This window comes from Spermophilus citellus, assembly GCF_964194105.1.
Source record: "Spermophilus citellus genome assembly, chromosome: 11".
NCBI classification, from domain to species: Eukaryota; Metazoa; Chordata; class Mammalia; order Rodentia; family Sciuridae; genus Spermophilus; species Spermophilus citellus.
In genome coordinates, this window is record NC_138192.1 from 34425688 (window position 1) to 34443410 (window position 17723).

The following is a 17723-nucleotide window of genomic DNA, read 5'->3' on the forward strand; positions in this document are numbered from 1 at the left end:
AGAGTGTGGCAGGGATCGGAGAGGCTGGGTTCTGGCTCTCGTGGCTGCTTGAGCCCAGGGCCGCGGAGCCTGCGGGGACCGCGAGCTGAGGCCAGCCACAAGTGAAACTTGCGACGAGGGGCAGCGGGACTCTGTCTCCTGGAACAGTTTTGACCCGGAGCTGGGGAGCCCGGGGGAAGTGCGTCTTAGACTCTGCTCCCAGGGGAGCGTGCACCGAGCAGGGAGAGTCTGGTGCTGCCAGGCTTGGGCTCCCGGGGCGGCTTTGGCCTGGGATTGGGGAACCCGCGGCGGTAGCCCTGAGGAGCCTGCTCCTAGCAGAAAGTGGCGGGGATCGGAGAGACCGGCTCCTGGCTCCCGAAGCGGCTCTGGCTCAGGGTTGGGGATCCTACAGGGACTGCTTCTTGGTCCGGGTCCTGCTGGGTGCTGCGGGGGCCTGGAGGGCAGAGTGGAGCTGCCTCCTGTGCCCAGAGCAGGCTAAGGGTCCCGCCGCTGTGGTATCGCGACACCCCAACTGCAGCTGGAGCCAAGGAGAGTAGCCGCCCACGCCTGGAACAGGACCAGCGACCCGATGGCAGGGTAGCCAAGTCAACCCACTTGGAGTGGAGGCTGTGAAGAGCTGCCGTCTGACCCTGCAAGGTAGGCAGTCCTGCATCCCACTGGCAGGACAGGCTCGGCAGCCGGCCAGTGTGGTGGACGAGTAGCATCGAGGCAGTCACGTCACACTGGTTGGAGTGGGGGTTGAACAGAGCTGCCGCCAGCGTCCGGAAGGAGCCCAGAGACCCGTTGGAGAGGCAGTTAGGTACCCCCACTGGGAGTGGGGGTTGAGCAGAACTGCCGCCCAGGCCCGCAGGGTGGGCAGATCTGAGACCCACCGGCGGAACAGGCTTGGAGGCCGACCAGCGTGGTAGACACGTCACATCAATTGGAGTAGGGGTGGAGAAGAGCTGCTGCCCATGTCCGGATCAGGACCAACGATCCGAGGACGTGGTAGGAACGTCACCGCAATTGGAGTGGGGGCAGAGTAGAGCAGCCACCCGTGCCCGCAGGGCGGGCAGATCTACAACCAACTAGCATAGTGGATAGATCACCCTGATTAGAGGAGGATCACAGCCACTACCCGACCTACAAGAGAGATATCCCAAATATACAAGAGCAACATAAATAAACAGGGGGAAAAATTTCAAAAACACAACAGTTTCATGAAGCAGAAAGAAACGCAAGCAACATGAAAAGACAAGGAAAGAAAGGATCACAAGCAATGCAGGTCAACTCAACTCTAGAAGAGGTAATAGCTGCAACAGATGGAATGTCAGATAAAGAGTTCAGGATATACATGCTTCAGATGATCTGGAGTCTCAAGGAAGACATGAGACAGCAAAATCAGACAATGAAAGATCACATTGACAAGGAACTACAGAAACAAATCCAGGAAGTAAAAGATAAATTTCACAGGGAGTTAGAAGTAATAAAAAACAAACAAATAGAAATCCTAGAAATGCAGGAAGCAATAAACCAACTTAAAACCTCAATTGACAATACTACCAGCAGAATAGATCACTTAGAAGATAGAACATCAGACAATGAAGACAAAGTATTTCAACTTGAGAAGAACATAGACAGTTCAGCAAGACTGCTAAGAAACCATGAGCAGAACATCCAAGAGATATGGGATAACATTAAAAGACCAAACTTAAGAGTCATTGGGATACAGGAGGGCACAGAGCTCCAAACCAGAGGAATGAACAATCTATTCAATGAAATAATACGAGAAAACTTCCCAGACTTGAAGAATGAAACAGAATCCCATATCCTAGAAGCCTACAGGACGCCAAAAGTGCAAAATCATAAGAGATTCACACCTAGACACATTATAATGAAGATGCCCAACATACAGAATAAGGAGAGAATTTTAAAAGCTACAAGAGAAAGAAAGCAGATTACATTTAGGGGCAAACCAATCAGGATAACAGCTGATCTCTCAACACAGACTCTGAAAGCTAGAAGATCCTGGAATAACATTTTTCAAACACTGAAAGAAAATGGGCTCCAACCAAGAATCGTGTATCCGGTGAAATTAAGCTTCAGGATGGAAGATGAAATTAAAACCTTTCACGATAAACAAAAGTTAAAAGAATTCGCAGCTAGAAAACCATCTCTTCAAAAAATCCTTGGCAAAACATTACAGGAAGAGGAAACTGAAAATAACATTGAAAACCATCAGTGGGAGGTAGGACAGTAAAGGGGGGAAAGTAACCAAAGAGGAAAACTAATCAGGTTTAGTAACATGAATAAACAAATATGACTGGAGGAACAAACCAAATCTCAATAATAACCCTAAATGTTAATGGCTTAAACTCACCAATTAAGAGACACAGGCTAGTCGAAGGATCACAAAACAAGATCCAACAATATGTTGCCTACAGGAGACACATTTGATAGGAAAAGATATACATAGACTGAAGGTGAAAGGCTGGGAAAAATCATTCCACTCATATGGACTGCGGAAACAAGCAGGAGTGTCCATACTCATATCAAACAAAATAGATTTCAAGCCAAAGTTAATAAAAAAGGATAAAGAGGGACACTGCATACTGCTCAAGGGAACCATACACCAACAAGACATAACAATCATAAATATATATGCCCCAAACAATGGTGCAGCTACGTTCATCAAGCAAACTCTTCTCAAGTACAAGAGTCTAATAGACCACCATACAATAATCATGGGAGACTTCAACACACCTCTCTCACCACTGGACAGATCTTCCAAACAAAAGTTAAATAAGGAAACTATAGAACTCAACAACACAATTAACAACCTAGACTTAATTGACATATATAGAATATACCACCCAACATCAAGTAGTTAAACATTTTTCTCAGCAGCACATGGATCCTTCACAAAAATAGATCATATATTATGTCACAGGACAACTCTTAGACAATATAAAGGAGTAGAAATAATACCATGCATCCTATCTGATCATAATGGAATGAAACTGAAAATCAACGATAAAAGAAGGAAGGAAAAATCATGCATCACGTGGAGAATGAACAATAGGTTACTGAATGATCAATGGGTCATAGAAGACATCAAGGAGGAAATTAAAAAATTCTTAGAGATAAATGAAAACACTGACACAACATATCGGAATCTATGGGACACATTGAAAGCAGTTTTAAGAGGAAAATTCATTGCTTGGAGCGCATTCCTTAAAAAAAGAAAAAACCAACAAATAAACGATCTCATATATCATCTCAAAATCCTAGAAAAAGAAGAGCAAAATAACAGCAAAAGAAGTAGAAGGCAAGAAATAATTAAAATCAGAGCTGAAATTAATGAAATTGAAACAAAAGAAACAATTGAAAAAATTGACAAAACCAAAAGTTGCTTCTTTGAAAAAATAAATAAAATTGACAGACCCTTAGCCATGCTAACGAAGAGAAGAAGAGAGAGAACCCAAATTACTAGCATACAGGATGAAAAAGGCAATATCACAACAGACACTTCAGAAATACAGAATATAATCAGAAATTACTTTGAATCCTTATACTCCAATAAAATAGAAGATAGTGAAGGCATCGATAAATTTCTTAAGTCATATGATCTGCCCAGATAGAGACAGGAGGATATAGACAACCTAAACAGACCAATAACAATAGAGGAAATAGAAGAAACCATCAAAAGACTACCAACTAAGAAAAGCCCAGGACCGGATGGGTATACAGCAGAATTTTACAAAACCTTTAAAGAGGAACTAACACCAATATTTTTCAAGTTATTTCAGGAAATAGAAAAAGAGGGAGAACTTCCAAATACATTCTACGAGGCCAACATCACCCTGATTCCTAAACCAGACAAAGACACTTCAAAGAAAGAAAACTACAGACCAATATCTCTAATGAACCTAGATGCAAAAATCCTCAATAAAATTCTGGCGAATCGGATTCAAAAACATATCAAAAAAATTATACACCATGATCAAGTAGGATTCATCCCTGGGATGCAAGGCTGGTTCAATATACGGAAATCAATAAATGTTATTCACCACATCAATAGACTTAAAAATAAGAACCATATGATCATCTCGATAGATGCAGAGAAGGCATTCGACAAAGTACAGCATCCCTTTATGTTCAAAACTCTAGAAAAATTAGGGATAACAGGATCATACCTCAACATTGTTAAAGCAATCTATGGTAAGCCACAGGCCAGCATCATTCTGAATGGAGAAAAATTGAAGGCATTCCCTCTAAGATCTGGTACAAGACAGGGATGCCCTCTCTCACCACGTCTGTTCAACATAGTCCTCGAAACACTGGCCAGAGCAATTAGACAGACGAAAGAAATTAAAGGCATAAAAATAGGAAAAGAAGAACTTAAATTATCACTATTTGCAGACGATATGATTCTATACCTAACAGACCCAAAAGGGTCTACAAAGAAACTATTAGAGCTAATAAATGAATTCAGCAAAGTGGCGGGATATAAAATCAACACGCATAAGTCAAATGCATTCCTATATATCAGCGACAAATCCTCTGAAACGGAAATGAGGACAACTACTCCATTCACAATATCCCCCCCCAAAAAAAATACCTGGGAATCAACCTAACAAAAGAGGTGAAAGACCTATACAATGAAAACTACAGAACCCTAAAAAGAGATATAGAAGAAGACCTCAGAAGATGGAAAAATATACCCTGCTCATGGATAGGCAGAACTAACATCATCAAAATGGCGATATTACCAAAAGTTCTCTATAAGTTCAATGCTATCCCAATCAAAATCCCAACAGCATTTCTTGTAGAAATAGATAAAACAATCAGGAAATTCATATGGAATAATAAAAGACCCAGAATAGCAAAAACAATGCTAAGCAGGAAGTGTGAATCAGGCGGTATAGCGATACCAGACTTCAAACTATACTACAGAGCAATAGTAACAAAAACAGCATGGTACTGGTACCAAAACAGGCGAGTGGACCAATGGTACAGAATAGAAGACACAGTAACCAATCCGCAAAACTACAACTATCTTATATTTGATAAAGGGGCTAAAAGCATGCAATGGAGGAAGGATAGCATCTTCAACAAATGGTGCTGGGAAAACTGGAAATCCATTTGCATCAAAATGAAACTGAATCCCTTTCTCTCGCCATGCACAAAAGTTAACTCAAAATGGATCAAGGAGCTCGATATTAAATCAGAGACACGGCGTCTGATAGAAGAAAAAGTTGGCTATGATCTACATACTGTGGGGTCAGGCCCCAAATTCCTCAATAGGACACCCATAGCTCAAGAGTTAACAACCAGAATCAACAAATGGGACTTACTCAAACTAAAAAGTTTTCTCTCAACAAAAGAAACAATAAGAGAGATAAACAGGGAGCCTACATCCTGGGAACAAATCTTTACCCCACACACTTCAGATAGAGCCCTAATATCCAGAGTATACAAAGAACTCAAAAAATTAGATAATAAGATAACAAATAACCCAATCAACAAATGGGCCAAGGACCTGAACAGACACTTCTCAGAGGAGGACATACAATCAATCAACAAGTACATGAAAAAATGCTCAACATCGCTAGCAGTCAGAGAAATGCAAATCAAAACCACCCTAAGATACCATCTCACTCCAGTAAGATTGGCAGCCATTAAGAAGTCCAACAACAACAAGTGCTGGTGAGGATGCAGGGAAATGGGTACACTTGTTCATTGTTGGTGGGACTGCAAAATGGTGCAGCCAATTTGGAAAGCAGTATGGAGATTTCTTGGAAAGCTGGGAATGGAACCACCATTTGACCCAGCTATTCCCCTTCTCGGTCTATTCCCTAAAGACCTAACAAGAGCATGCTACAGGGACACTGCTATATCGATGTTCATAGCAGCACAATTCACGATAGCAAGATTGTGGAACCAACCTAGAAGCCCTTCAATAGATGAATGGATTAAAAAATGTGGCATTTATACACAATGGAGTATTACTCTGCAATAAGAAATGACAAAATCATAGAATTTGGAGGGAAATGGATGGCATTAGAGCAGATTATGCTAAGTGAAGCTAGCCAATCCTTAAAAAACAAATGTCAAATGTCTTCTTTGATATAAGGGGAGTAACCAAGGACAGGGTAGAGACGAAGAGCTGGAGAAGAAGAATAACATTAAACAGGGATGATAGGCGGGAGGGAAAGTGAGAGTTAAGGGAAATTGCATGGAATTGGAAGGTGAGCCTCAGGGTTATACACAATTACATATAAGAGGAAAGGAGGAGTAGGAGAAAAATTATATAAGTGGAAGAAACGATTTATAGTAGAGGGGATGTAGAGAGAGAAGGAGAGGGGAGGGGAGGGGAGGGGTGAGGGGACAGTGGAGAATGGGATAGACAGCAGAATACATCAGTCACTAGAAAGGCAATTTGTAAATCAATGGAAATGTAACTGATGTGACACAGCAATCTGTATACGGGGTAAAAATGGGAGTTCATAACCCACTTGAATCAATCTGTGAAATATGGTATATTAAGAACTATGTAATGTTTTGAACAACCAACAATAAAATAATAATAAAAAAAAACAATGGCCTCCTATGTGTATATTTTAATACCACCTTTCCTACTTTGGAAGGTTGACCTCTCCAGGCCACCAGGATCAGGTACCAAGAAAGCCAGAGACGCTTAACCAAACACCCATCCAGACTCTGCACTCCCAGCTCAGAAGGGCCCAGCTAAACTCTTACATGGGGTTCTGTCCCTTCCCTCATTGGTATCAGGAAAAGGTGAAAATGGCAGTTATGTTGATCACAACCAGCTGCTAGAAGAGGTCAATGGGGCCCAGGAAGTCAGCAGCAGAACCTGACCACCTCAGCATCAAGCACTGGAGAGAACCAATTAGACTCATTCAAAGGTTTTTATGGTCCCTCACTCCACTCCCAATTTCTTGGTTTGCTCTCAAAAATCTGGCTGAGATAAGGATGTGGCGGGTAGGCTGGCTCTGGTGCCTGCTTGTTTCTCAGGCTGGGTCGTCCACAGAGGGCCCATTCTCTAGGCGAGCACAGTACTGCTGTTCTGTAGCTCTACAGCACCACCTCCCACTCCAACCTGGTCCCTGCACAGGAAATCCTCCACCCACCAGCTCTATCACCAGGCCTCCCACAGTAGCCCAGGCTTTGAGGCTCTTGCAATGCCAATCTTTGGGCGGTCTCACCTTATCTGGACTTCCCCTGGACCTCAGCATTCTCTATCTATCATTCTTAGGGCCTTTCCACCATGCCCCCAGCTTCCAGGAACTCATCAGCTCTGGAAATCCAGGCAGGCAGCAGAGCCAGGGGACAAACATTAGCTTGTCCAACTCCAAAGCCCATGCTCATTCCAGACATTGACAGAAGATGTAGGAAAAATACTAGAAACAGTTGCTACAATATAATTCAGCAAGAAGAAAATACAGTCAGCCCTCCCTATCTACAGTTTCACAGATTTAAGCAACACAAATTTAAAACACAGACAGAAAAATTCAGGAAAAAAAAATTGCAACTGTACTGAAATATGCACAAGTTGGGTCTTGTTTACACAATGATGAAACCACCAAACGACATATTCCTCAGAGTATCGTCCGTTGGTAAGCACAACTTGCCTGTACTATGCTAATTTGTATAAAACACTTGAGTATCTGCAGATTTTGATATTCACAGGGGTCCTGTAACCAATCCCCCACAGATACAGACACCAAGGGAGAACTATATACAGACACAAAGCAAGGATTAAATGACTTTATCTAATCAAGACCTAACTGGAGGCCTATAAGGATTAAGGGAAGGACTAGAAGTGGGTGGGTTGATAAATTCATAAACCACCTATGCTCCAACTTGAGTTGGCTGGTGTATTAGTCAGCTTTCTGTCACTAAAGTTAGAGATCTGAGGCAACTAACTTATAAAGAGAGAGGTACTTTTTGGCTCACAGTTCTGGAGTTCCAATCCAAGATCAAGTGCCCTCATTGCTTGGGGCCTCCGAGGAGAGGGAGGGTCATCATGATACAAACTGCTCAGCTCATGAATCAGAAAACAGAGAAGAAGGAAGAGATGAGGATCCTATGATACCCCACCCACACCCACCCCTGCCTTAGAGGGCACAACCCCAGTGCCTCAGGACTTCCTAATAAGTCCTGCCTCCTACAAATTCCACAACCTCTCCATGGGGTCAGCTTGGGGACCAAGCCTTTAATGCATGGGCTTTGGAGGGACACTCTCCATATTCAAGCCACAGCAGGTAGAAGGAGGGATTGTGTGAGCGGGCCAGCAGGCAGCAGGAGGGTACTCAGGGCATGGGTAAAGCATATTGTCACCTCCATCCCCACCAGAGGTTGCAGCTCTGGCAGTGCTGCCCTTTCACCCATGTCTTCACAGTGAGGTTGTAAACACCAGGTATTGGCAGGGAAAAGACCCAGGGTCCTGAGCAAGGGCTCTGTTTGCATGTCCATTGCCAAGAATCACCACCTGTCTTCCCTCTAGCGCTCACACTTGGTTAGCATAATTGGGAGCCAATCACAGTTAAGCTTAATTTGCACAGATGTGATTGGGCTACTCCTCAGGGGCTTCCTTGCACCCAAGGCCTCAGGAGATTGACCTCTGCTGCTCAGTCCTTCCAACACCCCTGAGCCCTTGAGTATCACGGAAGCCCTCCAGACACAGACACAAACATGGTGTCACTCCTCCCCTGGGAGAGTCAGTAGTAGGCAAGACCTGTGAAAACAAATTGTGCAGCAATGTGAGCGAGGACAACATAAGTCCCATTTCCACCAAGTCTGAGTCCCATGAGACCCTAGACAGAGGGGCAAGGATGCACGGGATGGGGAAAGAATGAAGAATGTGTACTTTCCAAGGCAGCTGCTAACTCAAAGATCAGCTTTCATCTAATGAATTATCAAAAAAAAAAAAAGACAATAAGCCTACTTACATTTAATTTTGTTTAAATACATGGTCTGGCATAAGATTTAATGATCCCATTTTCTGAAGAGTATTTAAAATTATAATTTTCATTAAAAGAATGTTTGTTGAGGTCCAATAAATCTATTGCATATGTGGGGAATTTTTTTTTTAATTTTACACATTAAATCTCCCTTTTGTAGCTCAAAACACTGGCAATAATTGTCTGATGGCAGCTTTATGGTACTGTAATGGGGACAGGACATCAAGTCCGTAGTAAGGCATTTTACAGTTAACAACATTGCCTATAGTTAGAAAAACTGATCAAGAGAAAAGAATGTTTGTTATTCCCATAATTGAAAAGAACAAGGCACATTTCATCTTCATTTAAGGGGAATGATTCTGTTAGGATATTTATGTGAAGCGGTCATCATTCTTTTTTATTATTCTCTCAGAGCAGCTTACAGGATCTCAAATTAAAGTTGAGAAGCCAAGTGAAAACTCAAAGATGAATGCTTGCTCTAGCACTGAGGGCTATGGTTTATTCTGCTTTGACTACATTCCATTTTGAGTTTCTTTGACTGTTGCTCCCATTGCTTCTTCCCAACCCAATTCCCTGGTAATTATTTTGTGTTGTTGTTTACCACTTGTTCTTGCTTTCAGGAATGTGTGTTAGTCAGCTATTGCTGCATAACAAAACCCAGTCATTTAAAACAACAACAATACTCATTGATCACTACTCAGATGTCTGCTGATTAATTGAGAGAGTCAGTGAATCTAAGATGGATTTGGCTAAGCTGAGGGTCTGGTTGGGTTTGACTTTTCCCTGAGAGTTAGATTCAAGTCTCTTTCAGGAAGGGAGAGCAGCTTCTCCATGGAAGGATGAAGTTAAATGAAGATGTCAGGAAGGCAAATCCAAGACCACCAGTACATTTTAGGCCTGTACTCATCTTTGCTCCGCCAGTATCCCTTTGGTCAGCACAAGTCACATAACCAAGGTTAGCAAACATCCCTGGAGTTGAAAAATAAACTGTCCCTAGTAAGAGAAGAAAGGGAGTGAATTTTTCCTGAATAAATAATCGAAGCCAACACAATTTATCTATCACTTTCTTTGCAAGCTCCTGATCCCAAGGAGCTTGTTAAATGCTTGCATGACTTTCCCAAGATCCCCAGAAGCCTCACCCAGTCACAGCATCAGGTTTCAGATCTCATGACTACCTCATGTTCACATCTCCTCTTTATCAGAGACCAAGAACTACAGCTGGTCCAGAAAAAAAATATAAATAGTATAGAGAAAACATTGCCATCAGAAACTATCATTTGATTAGGGAATTGGTCTGTTCATCTACCCATCTTTTCACCTACCTGTCTTTCTCCATGAATCTTTGGTCCACCTTGGGGAAGGTCCTTCCTTTTCCATCATCCTCCATGAATCAAATGGATGAGAGCATAGGATAATCTGCTCTTTTAGAGCCCTTGACAGTTTTCCCTACCTCTTCCTACCTGGAGCAAATTGGGAAGTCAGGGGTCTTCCCAACCTAAACTGTCTCCATTTCTTTCAGGCCAGGCTAGCAATACAAATGCTATCAGAGTCTTTCAAACAAGATTTTCCACATTCTTGATTCCAGTTACCTCCATATGCCAACCATAATATCTTCCCCCCCCCCAGGCATACCTTGCTCTGCAGACTTAATTCTGTATACTTTGGAAGAATCAGGCTTCTTCTGTGAGACCTCTCTCTCAATCTTCAGCATGTAGGTAGACCTTTTGTCCTGCAAGGAGCTCTAAAAAGTGGTAACTTAGTGTTTTCAGAAGTTTGGCAAAGCTGTGTCTTACTTTAAGAAGCTTTTACTGACCTGGATTGGTGAAAATTGAAAAAATAGTTTTCCTTTGTAACACTGTCTAAGAATTTCTGGACTTTCCATAGTCCTTTTGATTCTGTTGCCAAGCTAGAAATTCTTTCCTGAGCTTCTCCCTTCCTTTGGCAGCTTGTCAAATGTTGCCCAATATATACAAAGGTAAGTACTGAGGCGTCCACGGCATGCCAGTTACACTGTGAGACAAGCAGGTCATTTTGGAACACAGAAGGGAGTAGTACAAGTACCCAGAACTGGGGGTCTTCTCCAAAAAGCTGACATGAAGGTAGATTCTTCAAAAATGAGCAGGACAGTCTGCTAGGGAAAACAGGGAAGGCACAGCACAATAGCACAAAAGGGTGGGACATTCAGAGAAACTGTCACATGTTTAAATCAACACCATCAATGCTCACTGAGGGTCAGACCAGGCTTATACTAGACCAGGATGGAGAAGTCAACCCTGATCCCAAGGAGCTTGCAGCTAATCCAAAAGGAAGAGTGACCAAGAGATCATTCCTATGGAGGTCAGTGCTCTGAGAGGGAGGCAAGAGATCTGGGGGAACCCAGGTAAGGGGCTTTTCCCCAGAGGCCACACTCTGATGTCAGTCTTGCAAGAAAAGTAGTAGAAAGGGATCAAACAGAAGGGGCAGGAAAGGTACTGGGCAGCAGGACCTGCACAAACAAATGCTCAAAAGTTGTCCCTACTTGGCATCTGTGGAGGTCAGTGTGTGCATGTGTATGAATGTGTATGTCTCTGTGTCTATGTATGCCAGTGTAAATGTGTGCCCATGAATGTATGTGAATGTGTGTTCTTGTATTTGTGCATGTATGTGCAAGTATACTTGTGTATGCACACAAATATGTGTGTCTATGTCTGCACGTGAATTTGAGAGTGCTTTTGAGTGTGGGTAGGTGTAAAGGTGTATGAGTGCACACCCACATGAGGTATGCATTTCTGCACCTGCATGTGTGAATGTGTGTGTGTCCATGTGAGTGCATGTGCATCTGTGGGTGTACATGCATGTACATGCCTTTGTGCTTTGTGTATCTAGGGCAGAGGGGGTACTAACTGCAATGAGCCCAGAAAAGTGGGCAGGGCAAGGCTAAGCAGGGAATCTGTGCCCTGGAGATTGAACCCAATCCAGGAGGCAATGGCACTGCACTCGGGACTTTGTTAAGAGACAACATGCTCTCCTCACACTCACAACACAGCAGGAGGGTGGAGCCAATGAAGGGTCCATGGGCGTACGCAGATAACTGCCCCAGCATTATAAGGGCTGGTGCAGCAGCATGTGACCAGTCCTGCAGATGGCCTCAGCCTGACCAGAGAACAGCTGGGGGTGACTTGTCCATTGCCCCTCTGTGTTCTGTGTACTAACCACTTCACTAATCACACTGCAGGGAGGGGACCAAATCCCTCTGGTTAAACAAAGAAGAAAGAAAGGTAGTGGCCCTTCAACATTTGCTCTGGAAGAATAACCCAGAGGTAGGCACCATGGAACAACCCTGCAAGGCACCCAGCACCTCTTGTCTAAGAGTCTCAGCCTCCAATTTCCATGGCACCAGCATCCCATGTTCAGGATGCCCCATCCTCCTTTTTTCTCTGCACAACAAGGCATCAACCCTTGGCCTCCCAGAGCCCAGCTAGGACTGGAATGCTGGATGTTCGAGAAGACATTTGCTAAATTCTGAGAGAGGCCAGGGGAGGATGAAAAGAGCAAGATGTGGCTCAGCAGTCTGCCTCAAGAGCACCCCCCTGGGCTCCTGGTGACAGAGCCAACCTCTAAGTGACCAGCTCTTCTCATCCAGGCTGGTCTGACCCCTGTAACCCTTCAAGACAACCTTCCTCTCCTGAGTGGGTAGAATTTCCTGGGACCCTGACTGGAGTCACGCAATCCACTCTCATGCAAGAAAAAACAATGGCCCATCATCACTAGGATTCCCCCCTGCCAGAGGCAGTGATGGGGAAGACGGGGTAGAGGATATAAGAAACCACTCTTGTAGTGTGTTGTGGGCATTTCAGAAAGAGACGAAAGATGGCAGCTGTGCTTCACCAACTTCCGGGTGCTACTGGAAGAGTACACAGGGACTGCAGGCTGGTAGCACCAAACCCTTGCATGCAGCCGGAAGGATATAAAGGACCTCAGCAAGGTTTATCTGAAAAAAAAACCCTCAGAATTAGTCACCAACTGAGCTCCATCACTTACTGACTGCTCATCTCCAAGCAAGTCATTCAAGTTCTCTGAAAACCATTCACTCCTTCAAACAATCACAATGGTATCACTCAGCTCTCTGCTGTTGTCAGGAATAGATGAGATGCTCTGAATGTTTCTAACAGAGGGACTGGCACACAGTGGGTTGTCTCTTGTACCAACACCCTCATCATCGGGTCAGGAAACAATTTCCAATAGGTCATAAGATCCACCCATGGTCACCCAGCTATATGGCAAGGATGGGATTTGAAGGCAAGTATGTCTTCCATCAAAGCCATTCTTCTTTTCCATCTCTAAAAGGGAACTTAAGTGCAATAGGCAAGACCTACCAATTGTTCATGCCATCTGCCTACCAAGGAAAGAGTCATCAAATGGCAGTGTCCAAGAATCCAAGCATCATACAGGGGACTTTCCCAAGAGGCTACCCTAACTCCACGGATTGTCATGAAGATTGATTGAGATGGCATAGAGAAGTGCCCAGCATGTTGTGGAAGATCAATAAATTATAATGATTATCATGTTTACATATTTACGTGTTACCCCTTTTCTCATGTATTCATTTTCTGTGATGCAGAACAACTTACCATAAATTTAGTGGCTTGAACCAATGCAAATAAACCGTCCTCCATTTCTGTGGTTCAGGAGTTCAAGGATGGCTCACTGGGTCCTCAGCTCAGAGCTACACTCAAGTATTGTCCCACACTGTGATTTCATCTTGCCCTCAGGTCCTCTTCCAAATCCTGGCAGGATTCAGAATATAGCAGAGTTCCTTACTGCTTTAGGAGTGAGGTCACTAGGATCCTGAGGCCGTTTTCCGTTCCCTGACATGTGGACCTCTCCACAACACAGGAGTTTGCTTCTTTAAAGGCAAAGTAGCAGGCTGGGGATGTGGCTCAAGCAGTAGCACGCTCGCCTGGCACGCGTACAGCCCAGGTTCAATCCTCAGCACCATACAAAACAAAGATGTTGTGTCCGCCGAAAACTAAAAATTAAAAACATTGAGGAATTCTCTCTCACTCTCTCTCCCCTTTTTTTTTTTTTTTACTAGGGAATAGGGTTACTTTATTTTTTTTTAATTGCTTTTATTTTTTAAATACATGACAGCAGAATGCATCACAATTCTTATTACACACATAGAACACAATTTTTCATACCTCTGTTTGTATATACAATATGCTCACACCAATTCATGTCTTCATACATGTAAAGCTGCTTTTTCCTTTTTTTTTTTTGATAGAATGCTAGGATTCAATCTATATTAAGAAAAATCTGGATTACAGAGGTAACTTTCATCCTCTTAAATCAATAACTTATCATTATTTTGTTGTTGTTGGTGGTGGTGGTCATTCAAAACATTACATAGTTCTTGATATTTCATATTTCACAGTTTGATTCAAGTGGGTTATGAACTCCCATTTTTACCCCGTATACAGATTGCTGAATCACATCATTTACACTTCCATTGATCTACACATTGCCATTCTAGTGTCTGTTGTATTCTGCTGCCTTTCCTATCCTCTACTATCCCCCCTCCCCTCCCCTCCCCTCTTCTCTCTCTACCCCCTCTACTGTAAATCATTTCTTCCACTTGTATTATTCTTCCCTTACCCCTCACTTCCTCTTGTATGTAATTTTGTATAACCCTGAGGATCACCTTCCATTTCCATACAATTTCCCTTCTCTCTCCCTTTCCCTCCCACCTCTCATCCCTGTTTAATGTTAATCTTCTTCTCATGCTCTTCGTCCCTACTCTGTCCTTAGTTACTCCCCTTATATCAAAGCAGACATTTGGCATTTGTTTTTTAGGGATTGGCTAGCTTCACTTAGCATAATCTGCTCTAATGCCATCCATTTCCCTCCAAATTCTATGATTTTGTCATTTTTTTAATGCAGAGTAATACTCCATGGTGTATAAATGGCACATTTTTTTATCCATTCATCTATTGAAGGGCATCTAGGTTGGTTCCACAATCTTGCTATCGTGAATTGTGCTGTTATGAACATCGATATAGCAGTGTCCCTGTAGCATGCTCTTGTTAGGTCTTTAGGGAATAGACCGAGAAGGGGAATAGCTGGGTCAAATGGTGGTTCCATTCCAAGCTTTCCAAGAAATCTCCATACTGCTTTCCAAATTGGCTGCACCAATTTGCAGTCCCACCAACAATGAACAAGTGTACCCTTTTCCCCACATCCTCGCCAGCACTTGTTGTTGTTTGACTTTGTAATGGCTGCCACTCTTACTGGAGTGAGATGGTATCTTAGGGTGGTTTTGGTTTGCATTTCTCTGACTGCTAGCAATGGTGAGCATTTTTTCATGTACTTGTTGATTGATTGTATGTCCTCCTCTGAGAAGTGTCTGTTCAGGTCCTTGGCCCATTTGTTGATTGGGTTATTTGTTATCTTATTGTCTAATTTTTTGAGTTCTTTGTATATTCTGGATATTAAGGCTCTATCTGAAGTGTGAGGAGTAAAGATTTGTTCCCAGGATGTAGGCTCCCTATTTACCTCTCTTATTGTTTCTTTTGCTGAGAAAAAAACTTTTTAGTTTGAGTAAGTCCCATTTGTTGATTCTAGTTATTAACTCTTGTGCTATGGGTGTCCTATTGAGGAATTTGGAGCCCGACCCCACAGTATGTAGATCATAGCCTACTTTTTCTTCTATCAGACGCCGTGTCTCTGATTTGATATCAAGCTCCTTGATCCATTTTGAGTTAACTTTTGTGCACGGCGAGAGAAAGGGATTCAGTTTCATTTTGATGCAAATGGATTTCCAGTTTTCCCAGCACCATTTGTTGAAGATGCTATCCTTCCTCCATTGCATGCTTTCAGCCCCTTTATCAAATATAAGATAGTTGTAGTTTTGTGGATTGGTTTCTGTGTCCTCTATTCTATACCATTGGTCCACCCTCCTGTTTTGGTACCAGTACCATGCTGTTTTTGTTACTATTGCTCTGTAGTATAGTTTGAAGTCTGGCATGGCTATACCGCCTGATTCACACTTCCTGCTTAGCATTGTTTTTGCTATTCTGGTTCTTTTATTTTTCCATATGAATTTCATGATTGCTTTATCTATTTCTACAAGAAATGCCATTGGGATTTTGATTGGCATTGCATTGAACTTATAGAGAACTTTTGGTAATATCGCCATTTTGATGATGTTAGTTCTGCCTATCCATGAACAGGGTATATTTTTCCATCTTCTAAGATCTTCTTCTATATCTCTCTTTGGGGTTCTGTAGTTTTCATTGTATAAGTCTTTCATGTCTTTTGTTAGATTGATTCCCAAGTATTTTATTTTTTTTTGAGGATATTGTGAATGGAGTGTTTTTCCTCATTTCCGTTTCAGAGGATTTGTCGCTGATATACAGGAATGCCTTTGATTTATGCGTGTTGATTTTATATCCTGCCACTTTGCTGAATTCATTTATTAGCTCTAATAGTTTCTTTGTAGACCCGTTTGGGTCTGTTAGGTATAAAATCATGTCATCTGCAAATAGTGATAATTTAAGTTCTTCTTTTCCTATTTTTATGCCTTTAATTTCTTTCGTCTGTCTAATTGCTCTGGCCAGTGTTTCGAGGACTATGTTGAACAGAAGTGGTGATAGAGGGCATCCCTGTCTTGTTTCAGATTTTAGAGGAAATGCCTTCAATTTTTCTCCATTCAGAATGATGCTAGCCTGTGGCTTAGCATAGATTGCTTTTACTATGTTGAGGTATGATCCTGTGATCCCTAGTTTTTCTAGAGTTTTGAACATAAAGGGATACTGTACTTTGTCGAATGCTTTTTCTGCATCTATGGAGATGATCATATGGTTCTTATTTTTAAGTCTATTGATGTGGTGAATAACATTTATTGATTTCCATATATTGAACCAGCCTTGCATCCCAGGGATGAATCCTACTTGATCATGGTGTACAATTTTTTTGATATGATTTTGAATCCGATTCCCCAGAATTTATTGAGGATTTTTGCATCTAGGTTCATTAGAGATATTGGTCTTAGTTTTCTTTCTTTGAAGTGTCTTTGTCTGGTTTAGGCATCAGGGTGATGTTGGCCTCATAGAATGAATTTGGAAGTTCTCCCTCTTTTTCTATTTCCTGAAATAGCTTGAAAAGTATTGGTATTAGTTCCTCTTTAAATGTTTTGTAAAACTCTGTTGTATACCCATCCGGTCCTGGACTTTTCTTAATTGGTAGTCTATTGATGGTTTCTTCTAGTTCCTCAATTGTTATTGGTCTGTTTAGGTTGTCTATATCCTCCTGACTCAATCTGGGCAGATCATATGACTTAAGAAATTTATTGATGCCTTCACTATCCTCTATTTTATTGGAGTATAAGGATTCAAAATAATTTCTGATTATCTTCTATATTTCTGAAGTGTCTGTTGTGATATTGCCTTTTTCATCCCGTATGCTAGTAATTTGAGTTCTCTCTCTTCTTCTCTTCATTAGCATGGCTAAGGGTCTGTCTATTTTATTTATTTTTTCAAAGAACCAACTTTTAGTTTTGTCAATTTTTTCAATTGTTTCTTTTGTTTCGATTTCATTAATTTCAGCTCTGATTTTAATTATTTCTTGCCTTCTACTTCTTTTGCTGTTGTTTTGCTCTTCTTTTTCTAGGATTTTGAGATGAAGTATGAGATCATTTATTTGTTGGTTTTTTCTTTTTTTAAGGAATGAACTCCAAGCAATGAATTTTCCTCTTAGAACTGCTTTCAATGTGTCCCATAG